Source organism: Limulus polyphemus, unplaced genomic scaffold, assembly GCF_000517525.1.
Source record: "Limulus polyphemus unplaced genomic scaffold, Limulus_polyphemus-2.1.2 Scaffold183, whole genome shotgun sequence".
Lineage (NCBI taxonomy): Eukaryota > Metazoa > Arthropoda > Merostomata > Xiphosura > Limulidae > Limulus > Limulus polyphemus.
This window is the reverse complement of record NW_013665793.1, coordinates 210681-236283: the sequence shown is the minus strand read 5'-3', so window position 1 is coordinate 236283 and position 25603 is coordinate 210681. Positions and strand designations below refer to the sequence as shown.

The following is a 25603-nucleotide window of genomic DNA, read 5'->3' as shown; positions in this document are numbered from 1 at the left end:
CTATTAAAGGTAGTTTGTCTCGTAGGATCGAGCTACTGAATGTATTGAAGAATAGTCAAAACATAAATGCTTATAGAATATACACGTATATTATTACATATAATTCTAAAGTACCTTGTTTTATGTAACATATTGTATAGTATTCTATAAATAAGGATTTTGTTTCATTATGAGTTTGTGTGGTTCAAATCATTAAAAAAATATTTTTTGTAACATCGTGTAGCATTACAGTTAATAGGTTATTGTGATACAAATACACTTAAATACAATTTTCAAGAGCAAACAATAAATATTATACGGATCAAATCTCACGCTGAGAAACTAATACCAACAAAAGAATTATTCATGTATTTGTTTAAAGTTGATTTACATACGAACATCTGTCGAGCTCAATATCACATGAGTTAATGAATTTGTAAAGTATTCAAAATAAGGCTGCTCGTAGAACTAGTTTAGAAGCATGTGAATAAGTTATCATTTTTCCCTTGAAATGTCAAGTGTACTTCATTCTTATCTGCGTAAGCTGTGGAACAAATTTTAATACTTATATATCATTCCTAGAACCAACAAGTTTTCGTGTGGTTCTCTTGCAACTTAAATGTGGAACTTGAATAGATGTTCCTCTTCGCCTTTGTTTCCAGTACATTTTATGTAATAAGTTTGAATTTGGAAGCTGCTAAACAGCTTTAAGATGAATCTTGCAACAGCTATAAAACAAAAAACATTCCTATTTTCAGCCAGGCATAATCACGACAGAGCTAACAGTATAGTGTTTCATGTAAGAGCTTTCTGGTCAAGTAGTTCTAAGCGTTTCACAGGCTTGCTCATCCGTTCCCGCTTATATCGCAAGGCCTCTTGAAAGCGGCTTATTCAGTAAGACATGGCCACTTGCGAGGAGATTGGATCTTGAAAGTAACGTACGTCTTTCTTTGTGTATCATTTATTGCTGGATTTTACGTCATCAAATGTTCAAATGTACGCTTTCGCAGGTAAGAAACACCTTTAATTAACTTGTTTATTAGTCAAACAATATCAGAAAAAATTTAACAGAGAAAGAGTGGCATTAGTTTGCTTCAGCTAGACTACAATGTTTCACTTAACTTAGACGGCTATACCTGCGATAAGTTTTGGCTTACAATCCTTAACATCAGCATAGTTTATGGACTCCTTTATAACACATCTGTTGTCATACTATAGACGAAGGTTTAAACTAACTTATCCTTAGACACTAATGGATGGTAACTTGTAATAAAACACATGACACTGATGAGTAGTAACTTGTAATAAAACACATGACATTGATGACTAATAACTTATAATAAAACACATGATACTGATGGATAATAACTTGTACTCAAACACATGACACTGATGGGTAGTAACTTGTAATAAAACACGTGACATACATCCAATCAGTTAAAGATGAAACCCATAACTCTATTATCTAAACACATCACATATATCCAATCAGTTGAAGTTGAAACCCATAACTCCATTATCTAAACACATCACATACATCCAATCAGTTGTAGTTGAAACCCATAACTCCATTATCTAAACACGTCACATTTATCTATAAAATATCCAATGCTGCTGTACTAAAACAATTATCAATTTCATCTCGTTTAAACGATCACAAATCTGTAACCTTAAAGTTTATAACTTAACTTCTCGTGCGTTGATTGTAGTTTTTAATGTTAACACCCATTGTTCTTCCCTCAAAGCTCCAACTAACATTATCTGAATTTTCTCTGTTGTATACAAGAAGATGTTTGGTCCATTACTTCTGTGCTTTGATATATATGTATGTATGCGTATATTTTCTAAGTAAATAATAAGTATTTATACTTGTATATCTCAAAATATATCATAGAAATACTTAAGTACAATCTACTGTTTGATTGTTTTAATTCTAATTAGAACATCTTAATTTTTGTTTTTGTCATTACTGGGCCACGAAATGTTTTAGATTTGTTAAACTAGTTATTTTCATCAAATAATAATAACATTTCTTTTCGGACTAGAATCCTGATTACGCTTTACTACATCATCAAAGCCTCCGTAAACGATCAAAAATCAAATGTAGCTAGAATGAACCCGATATTAGGTTTTGGTTAGGAGACGTTGAAAAACATTTATGATCTAGATGACAGTTTGATAACCTATATGGGTGTATGCCACGCAATGAATGAGTTATTGGTACTAGTCGTGATCACTTATTGCTGCTAACAATGCTCGGGTTTCTAAGTCACGCATTTCAAAAACATGAAAAAAAAAAAGAATCATTAATCTTTGCACATTTTAATAAGAAATGCAACACTGTAAATAAGAAAGTATATTTTGAGGCCTATGACTTTGAGTATCGTAACTTGAGACAATGCTGTCATGAATAACGTATAGGATTTATTGTTATAGGCTCTCTCTTGTTAGCCTTGAATTTCCTCTCTCTCTCTCTCTCTATATATATATATATGTATATATGTATGTATATATATATTAAAGTCATTCTAGTGGAAAATAATACGTAGCAGTTACATATTAAGGAAGTTTTGGAAAACATTATTGAGAAACATGGAACAAAACGCACATCTTGATGATTTAAAAAATGTACTAGTATGGGTTAATGATACGACACTGTATGTAAATGCTGTAAAATAGTTGCATTTCCTACTCAGCATTCTCACTGGCCTTCGTACTGGAAAAAGAGTTCGAATCACTTATCGTATGGAAATTACAATTCCGACCTAATCGAGCATTGGATGGCTTTTATGGCTACGTGACCAGAGCAACAGAAACAGTGTAGTCTTTCACTTTATACGGTTTGAGGAAAAGTATCCCCGAATAAAAAATAATAATAACCTCTTCTCTGACTAGATTCTATATGTGTGTGTGTAAATATGTATAAAATAATAATAACCTCTTCTCTGACTAGATCCTATATGTGTGTGTAGATATATATAAAATAATAATAACCTCTTCTCTGACTAGATCCTATATGTGTGTGTAGATATGTATAAAATAATAATAACTTCTTCTCTGACTAGATCCTATATGTGTGTGTAGATATATATAAAATAATAATAACATCTTCTCTGACTAGATCCTATATGTGTGAGTAGATATATAAAAATAATAATAACCTTTTCTCTGACCAGATCCTATATGTGTGTGTGTAGATATATAAAAATAATAATAACCTCTTCTCTGACTAGATCCTATATGTGTGAGTAGATATATGAAAATAATAATAACCTCTTCTCTGACTAGATCCTATACGTGTGTGTAGATATATAAAAATAATAATAACCTCTTCTCTGACTAGATCCTATACGTGTGTAGATATATAAAAATAATAATAACCGCTTCTCTGACTAGATCCTATATGTGTGAGTAGATATATATAAAATAATAATAATAACCTCTTCTCTGACTAGATCCTATACGTGTGTAGATATATAAAAATAATAATAACCTCTTCTCTGACTAGATCCTATATAAGCAACATCAATAAAACGCCAAAAGTAACAAAGGTGGTTAAGAAGTGCATTAGGAATCTGTAATTATATTATAGCATCTTTCTTTATTTAATTAGTTCGTGAAAATTTTCATAATTTATAAAAGTTTTCATAAAACAAATTAATGGCATGTTTTAAATCTATAGTTGTATATACGAATTTTTTGTAGTTAAATTTTCAACTGACTTCCCGAAAAGAAAGAGAATGAAAAGGTAAAGAAGAGATCGTGGTATTTGATTACTTTAGCAATGTTTCATAAAGTTATATTATAATAATTTATAATGATTGTCAGTCACCTTCTCTGATCGTGGTATTTAATTACTTTAGCAATGTTTCATAAAGTTGTATTATAATAATTTATAATGATTGTCAGTCACCTTCTTTTATTATTATGTGCAAAATTAAGAATTTGTTCATAATAATAAATATTTGTTATAAAAATTTCACGTAAAACTACACATGGATTCACGTTCCGTGAATCTTAACCTCTAGGCCACACCCGAACTTATAATGTATCAAATAGTTTCCGGTTGGCAAATATACTTCATAAAGAGCCACTATACTGATTAAAATAAAAATAAAAAAGCAAATAATGGCCGCCATTCCATGGTAAAAATTAGGCTTTATGCAAGTTTTTCTATAGAATACTACAAGATAAGCTGAGGTCGCAGGGGGTACTTTTCATATTTAAATTTAAAGCAAAACCACATTCATGCAGTATGTGTTTTCTAAGGACTCTGTAGGAACTTAACAATTCACGGCTGACTACTATACTAATTTCTACGAAAATATAACCCGGAAACTTATGAATAGAAGCTTATTTCTGAAATATCCTGTTTAGTACAGTTAAGTTTTAGGACAGTAGGGCATTAATTCTGTGTACTTAGCAGAAGTGCGTGTGTTGGCATTAATGATTGCACAAAATCTGTACAACTGGTACATTTCTAGAGTTACACTAATGTTGAAAGTAGAAATCTGTAAAAAAAAACTGAATATTTCATGATGATAAATATACGCAAGACTATACCGAGATTAAAACAACCATATAAATGTTGTACACATTTTCTAAAGTGTGCCCAGTGTGTAAAATTTTTAAGATAAATATCCGAACCTTCGAATCCTCAGACTAAACCACCCATAATCCTCAAAAACAGGAGCACAAACGGTCTTTAGAATAATTTGACTTTCTTTCAGTAAATTCTTTGGAGAGGGACTTACAAAATTCTAGTTTAAAAAAACAACAGACATCGCAAACACCATGATACACAGCAGTCTGTTGTGAAATGATAATTCCCTGATTTTTAAATGTTCTTAAACTCTGCAAATGAAACGGCATGAATATAGTAATTGTAAATCTAATGACTGACGAAATGTATATCACGTGACGCATAATTTAATAAAATACACAGTTAACGAAGTTAGCTGATACTCTGTCTCAGGATACAAACGAGCAGTGAGCTTCGAGCACTACAAAAGTTATTTTTGATTTAATGAGGCTACAGTGCGCAAACATGTAAGTCTCATATCACTGAGTTTCAATTACAAACCAGTAATCATGGTTCAGAAAATAGTGCGTTATATCTCATTCAAACAACACACTGGTGAGTTTGATTATATTCTATATTACTATTTATAATTTTTCGCTTCTTTGTAATATAACATGCATGCAGGGGTATTCGTCTTCTGATCAGAACGAACTAGAAATATACACAACATTTCGTTATGTACTTTAAGATCAGATATATATCTTTAGGTTGCTATTTTCTATTTCTTAGTCATTATATTTATATTCAGAAACCAGTTAGCCGAATGTGTTATACTTTATAGTCGCAAAACTTTATCACGGGTTAAGTGTTCTCTGTAGGTGATATACATATACAAAGGGCTTAATAGATTTATCAATTATATCAACTAAATTATTTTGAAATCGATAATAGATGACTAAAACAAACATGGCCTCCGTTGATAATTCTTCTTAAAAGACACCCCTGCAGAACAAAATAACAATTATTTTATTTGCTGGTGCGGTATAATTTCTTATGTCTGAAAGATATTATCTAGTATAACCTAACAGGTGTTGTGTAAATACAAAACTACCGTATTCGGTAGAGACATCAATCAAATAGGCCGACAAAGTTCAGTGGTTATTATATAGCTGTGCTTTCAATACAGACATTCCTTATTCACTGTGTTAATTCACTGGTGAAGTAGTTGGTTATAATATTACAGATCTGACGTATTTCATACCAACAGTGAAAACTGACAACAAAATAATGCATTCTAATACAACTACTTTTAAAATTATAGTAATCGACAATTAGTCACGTCTTAATCATACTTAATCATAGTAATGGAAACACTAGCATGCTATTTCATAGAGTCCATAGAATGAGTACATAGAATTTGAAAAAACAATCTCAAGTGCCTTATTTTACAATTAACTTTGAATCTTCAATAATAATATTTTAACGTTAAAGCAAATAAAAAAACAATAAATAGATAAGTTGCCATAACAATAACTTATTTTTCGTTTAAAGTATTTTAATAAATATAATATCGATTTCATTATATTTTGGATTCAATTCAGTAATATAAGAAGCCAGAACTTAGAATAAATAGATAAAGTATAAAATTCTTTTACACTATCATGATTTAAGATATCTATGTAATTTGTTGAATAACTCAAAGAGTTTACTCTAATTTCCAAATTTTCCAAATGTTTAAAGTTTTGAAATAAATACTTTTTTTAGCGCAATATGCCAAAGTTGCTTAAACTTACAACGAAATGCATGTTATACATAAATAGGCTCGAGATATGTTAATGTGAACATCATCTTACATAGGCAGATACAGAGACGATTAAATCCAACAAACGTTATAATTCATCTATTGCTTCAGAAACCTGTTTATAAAGCAGTGAAACATTCGAAAATGCATTTTGTAGTTTTTTAATGACAGAATTGAGTAACAGTAGACATAGTAAAGTACATTATAAACGATATTTATAATTTCCACAACATTCCTTAGAATAACATCAATTCTATCACTTAACCCTAAAGTTTCCGACATTTTTCTGAGCTATTAAAGCACCACATTACTTGTGGGACCATGATTTTGTCAGTTACAAGGTTCCTAATGACAATATGAGTCACTTAAAAATTAAAAAAGAATACCAGTGATATTGTATTTAGCCATGTTAGGTATTGGTGTTCTTTACACTGAGTGTTGTGATAAAATGACATAATTTGATGCAATATGTGGATGCTAATGGTAATGAACGGTATAACAACAGCTCAACAACTTTAAGGTCAAGTATCAAATTATTGTAATAGTGTTTGGTTTTTAATTATACGTTTCAGAACATAATGTTGTTTTCTTAAATGTTAAATACAGCTCTATATTTAGAGACATTTATAAAATTATAATCGACATATAGAGAAAATAATATTAATATAGCAAGTTGTAGAAACTAACAACAATTTAACACATTGTTGTTGTACTCACTAGCTATTGAAAATTTGCTCTTTTATAGTGTACTATCATTATAAAGCAGCTTTTTTTTAACACTAAATTCTGTTAGATAACAGTTTTTGTTGTACTTTGTTCCAAATTTGCTCTTTTCTAGTGTACTGTCATTATGAAACAACTTTTGTGAAACTAAAAGTTTCGGTTTCATAAACCTTACACTAATTTTCTAGTTTCACTAGTTTTCCACCCATCTTTTAATGGAATTTCTCAACACCCATCGATCTGTGCATTCATTAAGCAAGGGGTAATCTGAATTGCATATTTTGTTGGCCAAAAGCCTACAATGACACTTTTGATTGATGTATATTTCTCACGCATAAATGCTGTTTGTTGAAACATGGAAATGAAATTAAAACAACGGACATTTACTATTAGAAAGTGCTGATAATGTTTTCTGTTACAACCAGCCCTATGTACGTTTCAGAGAAATATATATTTATGCTTTTGATACTTCGTTCTCTCCTGTTCTTAGAGTGAGTGAATTCAATTAATGCAAAGGGTTTTGTGAAAAACCACTTTTATCCCTTTATAGTACAACTGTGTTTTCGTTAAGCTTGTTTTTCAGTCATTATTCAAGAAAGGACAGAAAAACCTCGTTACATTAGATTTTATGCAAACAGTAGATAAACATGTAATATATATATATGTATTTCCATTTTTGAAGTTCTGGTTGCACGATACTACGCTATACAAAAGGCCTAGATACAGCTTTTGTTCTGGTTCAATTAATAAATCATAAACAATTAAAACAGGGATATATATGTAACTTTTTTCAATGTTATTTAAATTTTACTACATTAAAAGCAAAATAAGGTGATCCAAATAATAGTTTGAATCAATCTGTAAACTTGGAGAGTTGTGATCAACAAATTAAGCATTATAATACACTTGCCGTTTAGATAGTAAGATAAAACTTGATTTTAGCAAAAACACGAGAAACAATAACTTTATAATACTCATGATACTTGCATAAAGGAGTAAAGATTTATGAGATGCAACGCAGCTTAATATAGACCTAATTTTAAATATACTATGTAAAAAATATGGAATAAAATTATTCAAGGACAAGAGTAATTCTAGCTCCTAAAGATTCTTTATTGATCATAAATTTTAACAGGAGGATATTATCAGTTGATACTTAATTATATACTGTATTATTAATAAGCACTTTCCTATTCTCCAGGTCTGAAAGCCTAAACTCGTTTTTTTATAGGAAGTTTATTATTTAATCTATAAAAATCAATTTTCTACAAACACTAGCTCTCAACAGCTTTTACTCGTAACAAAGAAAAAAAATCAATTAATCGCAACACTCTGATACCGTTTGTTTTTAGCCTCAAGCCCTTTTAAGGAGGTGGGTTCTCATTACTTCAAATTCGTTATCGTGATAGGGGTGGTTAGAACAAAATAGTGAAAAGTGATCCAGCTTTAAAGGTTTTACTAATTCTTTAGCATAAAAAACTTATAGATTTCTATATCTGATAAATATAGTTAATCCTCCAAAGTATGCCAAGTTTAATATTTGCACTATGAAACTGGAATTTTTATATTAAAACTTGAAATCACATCGAAAGAAAGTTCTCTTACAAGAAATCCAATACGTTGTGAACAATGTGCAAAACTACCTCAGTCTAAGTTAATGCGTTGTGAACAATGTGCAAAACTACCTCAGTCTAAGTTAATACGTTGTGAACAATGTGCAAAACTACCTCAGTCTAAGTTAATGCATTGTGAACAATGTGCAAAACTACTTCAAGCCAAGTTAAAATTCCTAAGATATAAACTGTGAACTAACGGTACGTAGTTAATATCGTTTATGCATCATCATATTAAATACCCGGATGTATATTAAGCGCTCTGTATTACTGTCTATTCTTTATACTGTTTGTGCAAAACGACACTCCTGGTTAATATTTGGAAATATTTTTCTCGTTTAGTGCACGAGAATGTGCTTTTCTTAGCTTTATTTTGATTTTGTTTTATGAAAACGCAAATCGCTCAGTCTATATCCTGTGTGAGGATTAGTGATAGGGACAAAAATGAAAGAGAACGTGTATTAGTACAGGCGTTACGTGAATCGTTAATAAGTATTGAATTAAGAAACAGGCATGACTAAACTTGTTATGTTGTTATGACGACTAGTGTAATCAACATAGGAAGTGTTTCAATTTAGATTACCGAATATTCAAATAATATAGTTTATTTATTACCTAATGTTTAAATAATATTGTTTACTTTCACGGTTTATACAACGCAGCACTAGAAGTTCGGTAATTTCAACTTTTATATTTACCTCAGAAACTTAATTTGCTGCCTCTAGATACTTGCTACTACTTGTACTGATTATTACAATAAAATTTATTGGAAAATTCTTATTTTTACAGAAACTCAGCTTATATTTCTCTGTTTTCTCCCACCCCCACCCCGAACTTTACTCCCTCCGGAGACTAGCTTATCATGTGTAAAGAAGATAGAACAGATCAAAATAAGTGTGAGAGGGGGTGCAAGTATATATTTAAAAAGCTGCTTTAACAGACTACCAAACTGATTAAGAATTTGTATTTTGTATACAAAGATTTAGATTTAATATTAGTTTTTTTCATAACTCATTACACCTACTGTATTTATAAGAGCCTTTTTAGATTATATTTAGTGTTTACTTCTCCAAAATAGATAAGTCACCCTGTAAAGTGGACTTATGTTGAAAACAAGAATCCTTATATATCACGACAATTTTGAATTTTAAATAAAAAACAACAACATTTTATAAATAATCAAAACTACCTGAGGTGAACATATATTTGCATCTTCTACCTCATCTTTTTCGAAGACATATTATCGTCATCCATGGTTTCTAACAGGCTGAGATGAAGGCTCCTTGTTTGTCTGAAAATAAAGTTAAAATAAAATCGAATTACAATCATGTAATCATTTCTTTAAATTAGCTGGCTAACTAGCTGAAATGTTTTTAATATTTTAACAGTTATGAATAACAGAAGTAGAAGAAATAGACCTTTATATTAGCAGGCAACGAAAAACATTGTAATCAGATTCAAACTTGGTTTACGATTCTAGAATCCATGAACACCAACACAAATTTTATTCTTATTTATTTTACTTTATACATTGAATTATCAACTTAATAAACATGTAATACTGTCACTGTTCTCATTTTGTAAACAACAAATAGAGATAATGTAAGACAGTTATATTTAATATTTATTAACAGTAGTTTTTCTTCTTCTTCTGTTGAGGATAGAAAGATATCTTTTAACACATCATATTATGTCATTGGTTGTTTCTGCAACTGATGAAACTATGATAAGTGTGATGTAGATGTTTAGTTCAACGTGAGTACATTATATTTGGAACTGATATCTTTAGAAATTTTCAACTCAAATTTGGCATTTTTTGTTAAACATTTTTAGAAAAAAGATGAATTACAGAGAAAAAAATAATAGCATGTATACTTTGATAATGCATTTGTACAGAAACTAAAATCCATTCATAAATGGTAGGTACTGTATCCCGGTGGGACAGCGGTAAGTCTTCCTAATTACAACGCTAAAATCAGCGGTTCGATCCCCATCGGTGGACGCTCCAGATAGTCCGATGTGGCTTTGCTATAAAAAATTACACACATAAATGGTACTACGTTCATATTTGAATATTATGTTCACATATTGAGAAATTTTTACTTCTTACAACACTTTACAAGAGCAAAATAAGTTATATCCCATGCCAAATGCACAGAGGGCCCTTGCAGTATTTAATGGGACTAATTGCAATATTGATGGTATATTTGTTTACAGCTTTTGCGTATGTACTATTAGAAACCCTGTAACCATTAATGTTATGTTGTTTAAAATTTGTGTGTATTGTGTAGTGTTAGAAACCCTGTAACCATTAACGTCATGTTGTTTACAATTTGTGTGTATTGTGTACTATTAGAAACCCTGTAACCATTAACGTCATGTTGTTTACAATTTGTGTGTATTGTGTACTATTAGAAACCCTGTAAACATTAACGTCATGTTGTTTACAATTTGTGTGCGTTATGTGCTATTAGGAACCCTGTAACCAGTAACGTCATTGTTCCAAACGAAATTTCATGAACAAATAGTTTAGAAAAATGTGTTTAAACACCCGACCGGGCGTACGTAGAAACTATGTCGGTAATTCTATCTTGCTTTTATCACACTGATTATTTAAACATTTGTACAAATTGTTGTTTTACGTATAAGTGAGAAGTTCAGTATGTTCGATTCAATTTTTTTAACCATGTGTAAATACAAGCAAAATTCAATAATAATTATAAGATAGATAAATGTAGAGCATATGGCTCAAAAGTTCATATGTTTTCGAAATGAAGAAAAACCTTTACACGGTTTTATTATAAAAATCTGAAATATCAGAAATATACTGGTGGGTTTTTCAGCATTACACCAACAGAAGCTTCCCTGTCAAGCATTGTAGTTTGAACTTTCGCTGCTAGAGGGCTCTGTGGTCGTTGAGCTATGATAATATTATACAATCCAAGCTGGGCCAGCAGCAGCTCCGCGGCCCCTACTAGGTCGTATGAATCACCAATTTTCTATTGTCCATAGCGACGAATTGTCTCATCGGAGATTTTCCTGCTGGGTTTTTTTTTCCCGCCCTCCCTCAGGGAACCAGTCCAGACCGACCGAGTGATACAGTGAACAGAAAATTATAATTATCACAGAGAATATGATGATGACTGAGATTCTGGCATGCGCTTTCTTCTTACTGTTTTTGAGAAATGTTTATGTGATTGTGGAACGTGAGGCTGGGCACTAGCCCGCATTAGTCTGGCTTAAGTGTACAATCAGTAGTGGTCTTACTCTGTAATCAGGAAAGATATTTCGGCTATCGACAACCGATTACTGGTCCATTGCTTGACTTGATAACTATGATGACGTAAAATCAAGATATAAGTAAACGATTTAGCTATACAGTAAAAGTATACGACTTCCTCAACGACTTTAACAATTATACGTTTTGAATCCTTCTGTTAGCATAAATTACGGGGAAAAAATCACCTTAAACCGTCGAAAAAATCCAAATCCAGTTTGTATTTCTAGCTACACCCAGCTGGAGCTGCGTTATATTGGTATATAAACAATAACATACACAAATCTTCGTCACGACCAAAAAAATCTTTGCACTATATACATAAAAAATATTTTTATGTTTATCTTGTCCTTGCAGTTACGCATATAATGTATGTAAAACTGTCCCTATAATAAACAATTTTCAACGTATCCAACAAAGTGGTCCTTTAGACCCAAGAAATGTGAAGAACAATATATATTTGATTTGAACGTTTTTATTACATGCTTCACTTTCACGGATTTCAGATTGGAAGTATGTACGCATAGCATTCCATATTTTGCTACTGTTACTAGGCCTAATGGTGCTATTTTAAATACTTCTGACGAACTACAAAAACACATCTGAAACACTACTTTTTACATGTCTTTGGTTTGAAATCACTAAAACCATAGTTTTAAGAAAAATGTGATAAAAACCATCTGCAATCAAACGTGAATTTCGTTACATTTATTAATCCGTATAAGATTTAAAAATTGGTCAAGTGAATTTAAAAATTCTAAAATCATTTTAGAGATAACACGTTTCTATGTAAAGACATACCTTTTGATATTTCAATAGGAAATTAATTTGTCTTACTTTATAATATACATTGTTTAGTAGTTTAAGAATAAGGAAATTTACTTGAAGTTAAGCACAAAGCAACACCATGGGTTATCTTTGCTCTTCCCACCACGGCTATCGAAACCCGGATTCTAGCGTTGAAACTGAGTGAACATTGTAACGTTATTTAGATTTTTAAATATCATATACTTAATCCAGTTCTTTTTCAAGGAATTTTCGTATTTTGTTTTCTCTTAAAAATAAAAATCTGAAACACTTTTTTTACAGAACTTTTTACCTGTCACAGTTTTTCGTTTCTCTTAAAAATTGGACCAGATTAACTTCGCTAATATTTTTGTCACTTAACTATATCTGTAAGGTTCAATAGATAAATATTTAGTGATCAAATATATCTATAACTTATTTGACATAAAATCAAAAATTTACTTCCAGCTGACGATTAGTAGAATTTCTATTTCACGTCATTTTGATGATGAAGAATGTATTTTATCATCCTCACATTTACCATACAATTCTACTTCCAAGACAAACAATAAAAATTTAAGCTGTTCCCCTTTCTTAAACTAATGAAGAACCAGATTTAATATCCAGTACATCAATAGCTCGCAAGTACATAAAGAGTCAAGTGCACAATCGAACACATTTTTATTTCGTCAACTATCGCTAAAACAAATACTGAAATCCCACTGCTTCAGCTACATAAAGAACCGACATGTTTATGTTTCTCAAGCCACATTTAGAGTTAATTGTAACATCTATCACATTTCTGTTTTTTTAAATTACATAAAGAGCCAACATGTTTCTGTTTCTCAAACTACATTTAGAGTCAATTGTAACACCCATCACATTTCTGTTTTTAAACTATATAAAGAGCCAACATATTCTGTTTCTCAAGCCACATTTAGAGTTAATTGTAACACCTATCACATTTCCATTTCTTTAGCTACATTTAGAGTTTACTGTAATAACCAACACATTTCTGTTTCTTATGTTACATGAAGAGCCAACTATAACACCCATAATATTTCAGTTTCTCAAGCTACATTTAGAGTTAACTGTTACACTCAACACATTTCTGTTTCATAAGCTACATTTAGAACGAATGTAACACTCATCACATTTTTGTTTCCCAAACTAAATAAAGAGCGAACTGTAACACCCATCACATTTCTGTTTCACAAGCTACTCGGCTACTTGAAGAGATAACTTTTGAGAACACGAAGGATTCCACGTGTAATATTTTCAGTACTCTTGTTGAAGCTCTGGTTTGCTACATGTGATTGGTATACTGTTAATATTTTGTTTCTACTATAACTTCACTCTTTATGTACAGGGTATTTATCACTGTTGTTAAACTGTAGACTACTGGAGTATCAACGAACTTATCGTACGTTTAATCTGAAGAAAAATGCATATGGAGAGGTTTGCATGTTAAACTTTCCATGTTTTGAACAGATAAACACAGACGTCGATCTACAGCATAATAATGCTATAATACAAAAACCTGTGTACTTTTTCCTTTACATGCATGTACATCAGAAATTCCAACATGATGGCTATAATCCCCACGTAGCACCTAGGATTTTATTACAATTTGGTTTAAAATACACTATGAATATACTGGAAACTGGAGTGTGTAGACGTTTTTCCTTTCCGGGTACCACCTGTTACAGCAACGTCCTTCACTTTTCCGTTGTTTTGCATGAATGTACAACCAGAGCTACTACCTCGCCTGTCGCCAGTTTATAATTTTTACGTCAAACGCTCACTTGTATATTATAATACTGTTACAAAACACTTTGTCACAGTTCCCTTGTCAATATTTCAGAGTTGTCTAAGTCAAACTATTGGAGCAGTTTAACAGGGTTTCATTGGTCACAAGACGTTGTTAGAGAGTATTGTATTAAGTTTTATGTATACTAAAGTCAAAACTTAATACAGGAACATGAAATCGGTGATAGATAATGAAACAAACCACTGGTGTTATGTATACTGCAAGTAAGTTACTTTATATACTTTCTTTAATGATATTTATAACAGCATTTGTTAGAAAGTTTAATATATCTATTTTTGTTTTATTTGTTTCATTAATATCATACACTTGTTTATTAGGATTATTTTGCATTGTTAGTTTAGTATGGGGATTTAAAACTAAAATAAATTTACTAAGCTAGGTGGATCTCGTGAGATATTGGGATTATGGTCTAATATATCACTAACAACGAGAGTACCCAACTCATGAAGTAATGCATTTTAATCACTACAAGTAAGTACGTGTGAACAATATATTAAATTAGCTGTGTTGACTTTTTCTTTTGATTTATGTAGTTAGTTTGTTTTGATCAGAGGTCAGTATTAAATAGTGTGCTTTAAGTAGCTCACAAAACTGACATGTATTGTTAGATCTAATCTATAGACGATGTGCTGCATATATTAAGTCGAAAAGCGTGTGTAAAAATACAATGTTACAATTCTAAACTTTTATTTCAGCTAATAACCATAAAACACAAGGTGCTACTTGTTCACAGTTCTGGAGATGTTTGAATGTGGTTCAGTCTTTTCTCTGTTCCGTCATGGTCAATATATTTAATTCCCCTACAATTCGGCTATTTTGTTCTACGAACTTACTGATTTTTATATAAGATAATAATGTATTAGAAAATAGGAGAGTTCTAAAAAGGATTTTCTGTAACGAAACTATGAAAATGTTGGAACGTGACATATCGCCTCTATGTTATAAATCATGAATATTGTTAATTTTCTCTTCCTAGTAGATCAATTACAATAAAATAAAACATAAAGATAGAGAAAGCCAATTTTTTGGAAAATGGATTTAGTTTACTTTTAACGACCTGGATTTTCCATTCATACTTAATTAGTTAAAAATATGTCAGAGGATAAAAACATACATGTTTTAGAACTAAATTGAAAGTTCAGTAAAGATAAGATATCACTACTGTCAAATGCTACAAATCTATTTAAATTTTGTAAGTAAAGTTTGGACGAATATGGTTATTAAATACCAAAAAGGGTTAATTTGCTCTATATTTATTCACAAAAAACCACTTAGAAGCTTCAAATAACAAATGTGTTTAGCTATTAAATGATGATTTTGTTTTCTTTTTATCAGTTTTTATATTTTTGATATCCAGTATCCGAACGTAGTAATAACAGGTCGTGATTGGTACGTATTTCCTTATGGGTTGGAGCACTGAATCTAATATCTTCATGTTATAAACAAAACAGTTTTTAAATTTTCATATTTCCTTGTTTATTGAATTTTCTTAAATTTATATGTTGTGTGTTTGTGTGTGTGGATATATTTATTAATTTATAACTTCTTATACTTACTAAAAACGATTGTAGTTAAATATATTTGACTTTTACCCAGCTCCGAAATGCAGAGCTCCACTATAGGGCTAACCTGTGGCCTTGAATCCTGTTCCAATATTTACATAACCCCGCGGCTCTGAATCATGTTCTAATATGTACATAAACCCGCGTTCTGAATCATATTACAATATGTACATAAACCCGCAGCTCTGAATGATATTACAATATGTACATAAACCCGCAGCTCTGAATCCTGTTCCAATATGTACATAACCTCGCGGCTCTGAATCATGTTCTACTATATACACATAAACCCGCGTTCTGAATCATATTACAATATGTACATAAACCCGCGGATCTGAATTATGTTCCAATATGTACATAAACCCGCAGCTCTGAATCATGTTCCAATATGTACATAAACCCGCAGCTCTGAATGATATTACAATATGCACATAAACCCGCAGCTCTGAATCATGTTCCAATATGTACATAAATCCGCAGCTCTGAATGATATTACAATATGTACATAAACCCGCAGCTCTGAATCATGTTCCAATATGTACATAAATCCGCGGCTCTGAATTGTGTACATGGACACATTATTGTACCTGCCGTCAGCTGACGTGATGCTATATTCAAGAAATACATATACACAGCTAAACTGGACATCATCACGATTAGAAGTCCTATACTAAGATAATTCACTACCATTAGCTAAGTAATTATAAACTTCATCTAATTTTATATTTATGTGTACATACATATATTGGTATTACTCAGAATGTAATATCTAAACAATGCATCATCCGTCCATAAATTCCTAAAATCATGGTAATAATTAATTTGGTCTAGTATTTTTAACACTGATAAAGTAGCACATGATGAAAAAAAAAATAGGCTTACCTTCCACAGTCTTGTCATCCAATGAATTCTTTCTCCGTACAGTTTAGTCGCACAGACAATAGCTGGGCTAATTTAAGAAACAGCTAGACAGTTAACTCTTCTATTACAGTGAAACATAGAACATAGTTAAGTACACAACAAGAGTTTTTTCCTCAGAAAATATTTTAGGATAATGGAATGTACGAGCCGCTGATACTTCCATAATTTAACATACATGAAAATAGTAGCAGTTTCAGATGTTTTAATTAAGATCTCTACATGATATCAATCTGTGATATTATCTCTCTTTGTGTAGTGAGTGTTAACCACACTTTATAAGAAGGATGAGAGAGGCTCTGTGTTGCTCTTGAACCCGTTTCCTCCAGTAAAAGTTTTGCTCAACCATTGCCCACCGTTTCGATGTCTGCGAAGTCACGATAAAAATCTGTGCGAGGTCGGTCTTAGACCCAGATTTTGACAAAATGTCCAGAGATCCTTCTCTGTATGGTGATATCGTAATATCATCCAAGACCAGGATTAGTGAGATTTCAAGGTATGACTGGAAATTTTTAAACGTTTCGGTTGTGTCTTCTTCGACTTCAAGTCCTTGTTTATTATATTGCTAATGATATCAGAAGATATCCCCAGCTTAAACACAATTGTGTTTCAGATCAGAGGATATTTTGCAACCATAGCGTTTACTTTATGAATGAGAGCATTGCTCCAGATTGGCTTTGGAGTTCATTAATGCAGTACTGGAGTGGGAGTTTGTCTTGAAGAACAAAAGCTAGAAATTATGTCCAGTTAATCACACTTTTAAGCAATCCTATTATAAGAGAAGCCTAATTAATTTTAAAATGGACGTGAAATATCAAAAAGTGATGTTATTTCTAGTAAGTGATGGCAGCTTCTTAACATAGCAACAATGCTTTTAGGAAACAGCCCACTCATGTCAGATTAGTTCCACGTTCTTAAATATTCAACAACGCTCATGTTATTTGGTATTCTTTCTGTAACACGAGTCCAATGTTTTGTGTAAAGGAAATAAATATCTAGATCTAATAAAAACATATAGCACCAGAAGTTTTATTTTTATATAGATACTGATGGGCTCTAAGAATATTAATAAAACTTTTGTTTTTGCAAAATATTTCAAACACAATAAATGTAAATGATTAAAGTATTATTTGCGTTATACTTAAGCTGCAGCATTAATTAATTATCATTAATCTTTTATAGCCAGTTTGTTGTGGAAAATGTATACCATAACATTAAAACAATTATATTAATTAATATTTTAAAAGTTAATCTTATTACATTGTTCTTCAATTAGAGTTGATTTGGAATCGAAATCAGGCCATGAAAACAAACGTTATGCATGATATATTTATAATATCTGATGTTTATTCGAAACATTATTACAGGTGTTAAGATATAATATTCTTTGAACCTCTAGGTATCTTTGGTTATATTCTCATTTGAAGTTTATAGAAAGCTCAGTAGTTTATTCTTATGATATAATAACATTAAAAGAAAAAGACACAAATACCTGATCAGACAGCTAATACAAGGTACTACTGAGAATTGTTTTATGTACCTTACAAGATAGTACTGAGAATTTTTTTATGTACCTTACAAGGTACTACTGAGAATTGTTTTTATGTACCTTACAATATAGTACTGAGATTTTTTTAAGTATCTTTACAGTGGAAACCGTTTGACTAAATTTCTTTTACTGGTGCTCTTCCATATTGGAATGATGCCTGATAAATACACAGATCAGCACTTGTGTAATTACTGTAGTTGCATTATTCAGTTATTATAAACTAAACTCATTCTAACACAACTGAAAAATCAATAATTGCAAATGAAAATCCTGTTACAAGAGTTTTCCATCCTTAAACGTTTATATTGGACGAGACGTAACTCACCAGCGATATGATATTTGCATAATGTCTCAGTGTGACCACTGCCCAGTTAACAACTATACCTAGTATTTTAAAGTAAAATTTGACCCTGCAACTGATGAGGTTCGTGGCTAAACACACTGTGAATTACATATGTTAGTGGAATTCCACAACATGTTAATAAAATAGAAGGTAAATTGTGGCAAAGAAGAGTAACACTAAAACACCATAAAGTTGAATAATGTTTACGTATTATAAGATTCAAGAAAGCATTAATCAACGTTCAACTTATAGAGTAACACTAAAACACCATAAAGTTGAACAATTTTTACGTATTATAAGATTCAAGAAAGTATTAATCAACGTTCAACTTATAGAGTAACACTAAAACACCATAAAGTTGAACAATTTTTACGTATTATAAGATTCAAGAAAGCATTAATCAACGTTCAACTTAAAGAGTAACAACTACAAACAGTGTTATTTTTTAAGAACCAACGTAACTGTTGCTAACAAATACTCTTCAAAAATGGCTTAATTGTCAACAATTTGATCACTTTGTAAAGTTTGACTAACGATGGTAAAAATGAAGATTTAATTTAAGAGTTATACACACACAAATGAATGAAAACGAAAATAAAGAAAATAATGTTAGTAACTTACTAAATATTAGCTCATAATTTTATATAAGGTAGAACACGAGTTTTATAGTAATAACTGATTTGAAAGTATGTGGAAAGCAACACTAATGATCCAAGTATTTGACTCCTTATTGTGGCCCTAATAACGTTCAAGCTGTAGAGATAGCTTAGTAAACGTACATCACGTCCTATTGCAATGTCTTGTTACTTGAAGACACGTCGTATTTTTAGACGTAAGTTAGTTTCGTCCGAAATGAAACTTGTAGTTGTCCACCTGAGTTTTAATTAATAATTTCTAAGAAACCGCTGAAGTCGAAAGCGTGAAATTCTTGTGAGAGTTTAGTGTTAACCTAAGAATTGTATTAGAGGTTTATTCATTAAATAATTAAAATGATTTTGTAAATAAATTGTTATATTTGTGCATGGATGGATAATCATACAAGTTTTTGTTTGTTTGTTTGTAATTAAGCACAAAGCTACACAATGGGCTATCTGTGCTCTGTCCACCACGGGTATCGAAACCCGGTTTCGAGCGTTGTAAGTCCGGCAGACATACCGCTGTGGCACTGGAGGGCCATACAAGTTCATACCTACGTTAGGCATGGTACATTTTAAATAAGCAACAAAATGGGGTGGAGATAATAATGCGATTTATTTAATGCCCTTATTAATATACTGATCTGCGTTATCCAGATAATAACTTTTCAACACATTATTAGTGCTGTCTTAATTTTTATTTTTTTTCTTGAGTGTTTAATCGATAATTTATTTTTCATAGATATCGTTTATTAGTAGTTGAAATAAACCGCTCTAAGTGATTAGTATAGAGAAAAAGAATTGATAGAGCTTAACATAAATAAAGATATAACATAGGAAATGTCAGTCATAAACTTAGAGAAACATTAAAGTCTGTTCTCAACGTACGAAATACATTAAATAATGTTTCTATATCTGTTAGAAATAAATTTATAATTTCCTGCTGATCAACAAGATAAACCAAATACATTAAACGATTTCATGATCATCACACATGTGTTATAAGTTGCTTATTCATGATTGTTGAATGTATATTTTATGCAGTGTTAACGAGACTTTACCATCGCATCTGTTCAGTATGGCACTCTATTTTTCCTTAACTATAAAATAAAATACTACCTTCTTGAATGGATTTATCAGCACTGACTGACAGCTATCCTGAGTCTTCCAAAACCATTGTGCTTTCTCGTGAACGTCGGTTACTATTTCCTGAAAAATCCAAAATGTTTCTGTGTAAGGAAATATAGTAAAGTTTTATAAATAAATTCCTTTCATAATTTCTTATAAAATTATGCATCGCATCAATTTTTTTTAAATCAACCATAAGGCACGTGAGGTTAGTTCTGGGTAATGTTTTGTGTTTACACAACCAATAATAACAAAGCTGATCTTGTATGCTTTGTTTAATTCGTAATGAGAAATAAGCTCCATAATTAAGTTAGTGTCTGTAAAACAAAAAACTAACTGAAATATTCGTGAATCTTTAACTTTTCGTTTTAGTCTATGCTTTGATCAGAAGTTGCTGATAATTTAGCCTTTTTTTCAGTTCGTTCTCACTCCATTGTGAAGTAATTAAAATAAGTCATTATTTTAAATAACTTTATATCATCTAATGTTGCATTTTACTATCTTGTTCATTTAAATTTTCAAATCATTTTACGCTAGACACTTTCCTAGCCAAATTATACGCTAAAAACATCTACTGTGAAACATAGACCACCACAGAACAAGTAATGGACTTGAGTTCAAGACTGTTGAAAGCAAAACCATACTAAAAACATTCTCATACACGTGGATGAAATATAGAATATGAGGGTGTATGTATATAATATGACGTCTTTGTTGGTTCATGTATGATTTTACTGTGTCATATTTACTCTATTGTTTAGTTAATAATATGACATTTAGAAACTGAGCTTGAAACTATAATTGTTTTTGAGTGTGTCTTTCTTCTTGTTTAACCGGCTAATTCTTGCCCCAGTGGCGTCTGATAGGGAGCTTCGTCCTGGCAAATCCTTTTACGCTAGACACTTTCCTAGCCAAATTATACGCTAAAAACATCTACTGTGAACATAGCCCACCACAGAACAAGTAATGGACTTGAGTTCAAGACTGTTGAAAGCAAAACCATACTCAAAACATTCTCATACACGTGGATGAAATATAGAATATGAGGGTTAACTCGAGCTATTCCATTTAGGAACTGAGCTTGAAACTATAATTGTTTTTGTGTGTGTCTTTCTTCTTGTTTAACCGGCTAATTCTTGCCCCAGTGGCGTCTGATAGGGAACTTCGTCCTGGCCGAGAAAGGTTTTGTTAAATAGGCCGGTAGGCAGACACCAAACCTAAGTAAGCTTGTGTTTTTAGAAGTCTGCGGCCGCGAGGTTGTTCTACAGATAATACAAGACCTGGTTCTTTAGATTACCACAAGTCCAAATAAGAACCGTAAACACCAAGTAAAATCTAAGTAATACTCTCCCAGCTCCTTAGAAAAGAGTTTTGAGAATCCAAACTACTAAAATTAGAATATTATGACCGATTCATCGTTGGATGGGATTTGGCAAGACTGCTCAAAATGGTAAATTCCGTTAAGCAAAGCGTAAACAAACTAACAATGCCACCTACATCAGAAATGCACTCCCATAACATGTATGTATTTATACACACTTATATTACTTTGAAGTAACGTTTGTTTGCTCTATAATTATATAAATGCGCCATTTTTATGAAACAAATTAACAACGCATAAAAAAGAACAGCTATATGGTCACGTTTTTTATTACATTTTAGGCGATCGAATAATAAATATGAATATAAAACTTACATACTGGTCTTTTGTGTCGTTAATACTAAATGGTTTATGAAGAAAACTATGTTCACGTGGCATCATTTGGTATTCATTGAAACATTTACTTAAGCTAATTTGTTTTAAGTTCTCAAGGTTTAGAAATAGTTAGGTTGTTTTGTCCATTAATAGGTACCATAGAAATTATTTACGCATAAACTTAATTTTCAACAAAAGCTTGTGCACTAGCCAACTTTTGGTTTTCCTCAGTGATGTCAAAGTTTGCATTGTGTCCAACATGCGCTATCTCACGTGCCCTCATTATTCTATGTTACAGTCCCATTATACAGCTTTAAAATTTCTGTTTGTTCTACAAAATAAATATGTTAATCAAAGCTAGCTGTACCTTCTACTTAAACGTGCGCATGTAGAATACATAAATAAAACAAAGTTTGTATAAAAATGGTTTTGTTTGTATAGAAGTAGAAACTACTACAGACAGAAATTTTCCTGTGTTTATATAAGCTTATTGTGTATATAAATCTTGAACTTCTTGGTGAGATATTATGGTACGAACTGTTATTTCATTTGAGCTACGTATACACATATTTTTAAATAATTAATTTGATCTCTTATTAGTTTCATAGTGTTCTATGTTTATTTAATGTGTAAAAAAAATGATTTCGTTTTGTATTTTTGTTTCACAATAAAACTTAGTTTGACGTATTTGTTAGTTTACGAGTGATTTTACTGTGCCGTATTTACTCTATAGTTTACTTAATGATATGAAATTTGCGTTGGTTAATGAGTGATTTTACTGTGTTACATTCACTCTGTAGTTTAGTTAATAATATGACGTCTTTGTTGGTTCATGGATGGTTTTACTTTGTCATATTTACTCTATAGTTTAGTTAATAATATGACGTCTTTGTTGGTTCATGTATGATTTTACTGTGTTCATATTTACTCTATTAGTTTAGTTAATAATATGACGTTTTTGTTGGTTCATGGATGATATTACTGTGTCATATTTACTCTACGACAATAGTAATCTTCAGCTACTATCCTCTAGCATGTAATCTAGCTTCCATCATCACCAATATTATACTGATGAAATGTTAAGAAGATATAAAGTAAGTTTCCGCATGATAATGGTGTTGTAATAAATAAAAACGAGTCCTACGTCATCAGTACTTGAGGACAGTCTATATATCATAGCATCCGGTATTCGTAATACTACGTCTAAAGTAGAACAGCTACAACGCCGTTGTCCGGAAAGCCGTTGCTTGGGATCCGTCTGCACCATGCAGAAAAACAACAGCAGAGTTTTGTGAGTTTGAATTCTTAGTTAACATTAGAGTGAAGGAAGCGCTGTTGAAAGCTACGACTAAGACTGTATGTTTGATATATACGTTCCAATGCAACAGATGTCAAAGAAACAGAATATGGGAAAGCACGCTCAGCTAATGTCTGTGACGTTCTGACAGAATCCTCGTCGAGTCGGGAAGGAGGAGCGAAGGTGGAGCGGCGGGGAACTCGGAGACTATGAGATTTACCTCACAGATAACTTGAGGAGAATGGCACTAGACAAACCAACAAATCTCCAAATTAGTAAATTTTTGTTCCACGAAAGCAAAGAATCGTTTCTTAAATAAAATACGGTCGTGTGTGAGTTTCGTTTTTAGTTATTAGTACTATACTTATATATATATAATTTGTAAAATAATTATACTTATCGTCTACGAGTACGAGTAAGATGTTTAAGTTATACGCAGTACGTATAAGTACCAGAGTAAGAAAGGTGTTTTTACGAACTCTAATTTTATGACGGAAAAGATAGGTGAAGTATGCAGCTAACTCAAATGAGCCACACGTTGTTATGATCAACTGTTCGTTCTCTCGTCAGGTAGGTTCATTCTTCAGTTTTTATTTCATATTTAACAAACTGTGGACTAAATCCAATACTATTCAGTTCTGTTTTATCAGATCTGATGAGAACATTAATCGCGTGGCGTGTGTACGACAATACATGCCAAAGCTGAGATAACATCTTACCGAAAGCTTGTCTGCAAGATTTTTTTTTTTACATACTTAAAGCATATAAGATCAATCTTTTTTTTACCGTCCATTCAAAAGATTATCGGTTAAAATTTGCAATTTTTCACTGTAAGTAAAGTCAAATATGACAGCACGAGACAGTGAAAAGCAAGGCCACCACAGGACTACCTGCTGTATTTTGCGTTTCGATGCCCCAAAGACGAGAAAATGGCCGACGTCACGAGGTGAGGTCCTACTGTTGGTCCTCCTGATAGAGTGTTGCCGCATCGCGAGCAACTACTTTTAAAGTGACACGGACAATAGGCGACCGTGATTTATCAAAGGCGCTTGACTTGATTTCGTTTCGATACCAATGAACCTGTGTCCCTCTATAGATTTCGACTGTTCACGCGGGAGTAGACTAATAAGAGAACACAATGAGAAATCATTGAGGCTGAGCGCACTAAAGAAATGCCGTTCTCCGACGACAAACAAACAAAAAACGTAATTCTTCTAAGAATCACAGGTGAAATGGCGATGTGATACTTTGATCGTAAATACCTAATTCACGATTAACATAACGCTTTAGTATTGAATCAAATATAATACCTAATTCACGATTAACATAACGCTTTAGTATTGAATCAGATATAATACCTAATTCACGATTAACATAACGCTTTAGTATTGAATCAAATATAATACCTAATTCACGATTAACATAACGCTTTAGTATTGAATCAGATATAATACCTAATTCACGATTAACATAACGCTTTAGTATTGAATCAGATATAATACCTAATTCACGATTAACATAACGCTTTAGTGTTGAATCAGATATAAAATTATTTATCTTCGAATATTTTCATTTTAACGCAATGTATTATCACTATCAAAATATTGTTTGCTCCAAAATATGTCCCAAAAGTTAACTTCAAGAAAAGATCATTTATATTTTACTGTTGTGCAAAAATGACTAAGACAGTCTTGATTTGTGCAATACCTTGATAAAACAAATATTAAAGTTTCTTGTGTGTGTGTGTGTATATATATAGATATATATAAACGAATATATGTATATCCCATGTGGTAGTATCCCGCATATTCCTGGACTACACATTAAATCTATAGGTATTAATGTCACGTGTAGATATTCGATACATACATGATCACTGGTTTCTGTCCGTCTTAGTAGCTTGCGCTTCCTTATAACGTCCTATGTTTACTCCTTGATAAATA

General features: G+C 31.5%; 1 protein-coding gene across 2 annotated transcripts in view; it reads left to right on the top strand.

Annotated features, from left to right (window-relative positions):
- Nucleotides 1-25603, top strand: part of LOC106478133 (homeobox protein Hox-B7-B-like) — a 186914-nt gene that overhangs the window by 25503 nt on the left and 135808 nt on the right. Inside the window, exon 1 of one of the 2 annotated variants that reach the window (XM_013938648.2) lies at nt 23704-24230. The exons of the other annotated variant lie outside the window; for it this stretch is intronic. The gene's annotated coding sequence lies outside the window, so the exon portion shown is untranslated. Of the gene's footprint in view, nt 1-23703; nt 24231-25603 lie in introns of those variants that run through there. 2 annotated transcript variants of the gene reach the window in all.